Below are 3300 nucleotides of genomic sequence, written 5' to 3'. Positions count from 1 at the left end.
GTTAAGCGTCTGGCTGCAGCTCAGGTCATGATCTCACGGGTCATGGGTTCAAGCCCCATGTTGGGCTCTGTGCTGACAGCTCAGAGCCTGCAACCTGCTTCAGATTCTGTGTCTCTCCCTCTCTCTCTCTGACACTCCCCTGCTCATGCTATCTCTCTCTGTCTCTCAAAAAATAAAAATTAAAACTTAAAAAAAAAGAACATGTGGTATGTACATGCACGCACACATGCACACACACGCAGAGGAATATTACTTAGCCACCAAAAAGAATGAAATCTTGCTATTAATGACATGGATGGAGTTAGAATGTATTATGCTAAGCGAAATAAATCAATCAGAGAAAGACAATTAACATACAATTTCACTCAGATGTGGAATTTAAAAAACAAGACAGATGACATATGTGAAGTAGAGAGAAAATGAGAACAGAGGGAAACAAACTACAGAAACGCTTTTAAAAATGATTTTTATTTATTTTTGAGAGAGAGAGAGAGAGAAGAATATGAGCAGAGGAGAGGCAGAGAGAGAGGGAGACACAGAATCCAAGGCATGCTGTGGGCTCTGAGCCATCAGCACAGAGCCTGACTCAGAACTCGAACTCGTGAACCACGAGATCATGACCTGAGCCAAAGTCCTACGCTCAACTGACTGAGCCATCCAGAGGCCCTCAAAACACAGAAACTCTTAATGATAGAGAACAAACTGAAGGTTGATGGAGGGAGGTGGGCGAGAGATGGGCTAGAAGGCTGATGGGTATTAAGGAGGGGACTCATTGTGATGAGCACGGGGTGTGGTATGGGATGAATCACTGAATTCTACTCCTGAAACCAATATTGCACTGAATGCTAACTAAAATTTAAATAGATAGAAAGAACGAACGAAAGAAAGAAAGAAAGAAAGAAAGAAAGAAAGAAAGAAAGAAAGGGAGAGAGGAAGGAAGGAAGAACTAACTCTGATATGCATGCATATCAAATACAAAATAAAATACCCGGAAAGATACATGTAAATTTTTCGTGGAGTTTATCTTTAAGAAACCAAACTTGGGGAAAGGAGATTGGTGAGAATATGTTGAAGAGGACTGTTTATGTTTTACTTTCTCTCTCCCTTGTTTGACTTGTGCAATGGGGATATAGTCACTCATGCATGAATAATTATGCTTTATAGAAATAATAAAGTAGGGGCACCTGGCTGGCTCAGTTGGTGGAGCATGTGACTTTTGATCTCAAAGTTTTGAGTTCTAGCCCCACTTTGGGTGTAGAGATTATTTAAATAAAGAAATATTTTGTAAAAAAAGAAGAAATAAGTAACTCCTAAAGATTATAGAAATTCTGGGGAAAAAATGAAAAGAAAGTTAACAAAAAATTACTCATAATCTAGGAAATTCAGATCTGACTATTCATCTTTGTCCTTATTTGCTCGGGGCTGTTATAGCAAAATACCATAGACTAAGGTGGCTCCAGCCACATTTATTTCTCACAGTTTTAGAGGCCAGGAGGTCCAAGATCAGGGTGCCAGCATGGTCTGGTTCTGGTGAGATCTCTCTCCTTGGCTTGTGGTTAGCCATTTTCTTACTGTGTCTTCAGATGATGTAGAGAAACGAGAGCTCACACATACCCTCTTCTTCGAAGGGGACTACTCCTGAGGACCTGGGTGGCTGACCTCAGATTGTTAGGTCATGAGCTCATGGTTCATGGGTTCAGGTCTTGCATCAGGCTCTGTGCTTTCAGCTTTGGACCCTTTGTCCCTCCTTCTCTCTCTCTCTGCACCTCCCTCACTCATTCTCTCTCTCTCAAACTAAATAAGCTTGGTATAATGTACTGCCTAAGTGAGCACTCAAAATAAACAAACTTAAAAAAAAAAAGAGGTACTACTCCCAACATGAAAGCGTCACCCTCATGACCTCATCTAAACCTAAATACCTCCCAAAGGCCCCACCTTCAAATACCGTCATATCAGGATTTAGGCTTTGACACATGAATGTGTGCTACAGGTGAGGACACAGTCTTTCAGCACACAACAGTTGCCGGAGTCCAGCTCCAGCAGGTCCAGGGGTCCCTGAAGGATGGGTGGTGTCGGCACAAGAGAGATGAGAGAGCCACAAGTTTCTTCCTTGATCACCAGGCAGGCATCTCTGCTCTGTCTGCTTTGGTGTCTTTTTTATTGATCAAGCAATAACATGACATCAGAAAATAGGAATTGCTTACAGTGACTAATTCTTTGTCATAAGATGCTTTAATCATCGAAAGTATACAGAAACAAGTTTTGCAGAAGTATTTTTTTAGAACCATCCCATTCATTCTTGGCGTCAGTTCCCCAGATTAAGAAAGTAACAAACCTATCTTATTTTGTACAGGTTGGGTTTTTGCCAATAATCATGACTTTGTTTTTAATTAGCAAGTTACAACCAAGTCATGTAATGTACTTACAGTGAGGTTGAGTAAATTTTATAACCAAGAATATAACAGGACGTTTTTAGTAAAAAAAAAAAAAAACAAACAGGATAACATACATATTATTTAAGTTCATAATGCTAAGATTAAAACATAGGTTAAGTTGTATATAGATAAGCTAGGAGTTAGTTTGTTTGGCTCGTTAAGTACAGGAGAAAGAATGCTTGTTAACAAGTTGCTTGAGAAAGCCCTTTTTTTGATGTAAGCACAATGGGGGCCCTGTGGGTGTTGGCCTTGGACCTGGGTTCCCATTTTCTTATCCATCCTCATAAGTGAAGTCAGTACAAGGGAGGGTATTTGTAGAATATAGACCTTGGGAAGGGATTATGTTTTGTCCTTGTTTTCTATCTCTTATCTCCAAATTAGGCTCCTTTCCTCTGGGCCAGACTGAAATGCAACTCTTATGTTTTTAACCCCTTCAAGTCTATGTTTTGGGTCTGCAAAGCTCAGTAGAAGAGCCTTTTGTCAAACATCTACAGTGCTTTGGTCTACAATCTCTTATGCAGGGACAGGAAAATGTTTTTTCTTACGGGGTAACTATGTGGGGAGTATCGGTCTGGTCTGGAACCCTGTAAGGCCTAGTTAATGACAACAGGCTTATTGTCAACATGAGCAGCAGTAGCAGAGGAGATAGCAGTTCCGCCTCTCACGGCAGGAGCCGTGCAAATGTCTGCCATTTCCTCCCTGTGACCGTGTCAGCCCGCAAGGCCAGTGCGGCCCCCAGCAAACACTCGCATTTTGGTGTGCTTCCTTCCAGGCTTTAGTCTTTGTCCTAAATGTACGTACAACGGTTAGGACTGTACTGCGTGGACGCATCACTTTAGACATAGTTTTGTATCCCATCATCACT

The sequence above is a fragment of the Suricata suricatta genome, chromosome 2 (assembly GCF_006229205.1).
Source record: "Suricata suricatta isolate VVHF042 chromosome 2, meerkat_22Aug2017_6uvM2_HiC, whole genome shotgun sequence".
Lineage (NCBI taxonomy): Eukaryota > Metazoa > Chordata > Mammalia > Carnivora > Herpestidae > Suricata > Suricata suricatta.
This window is presented reverse-complemented; position numbering follows the sequence as displayed.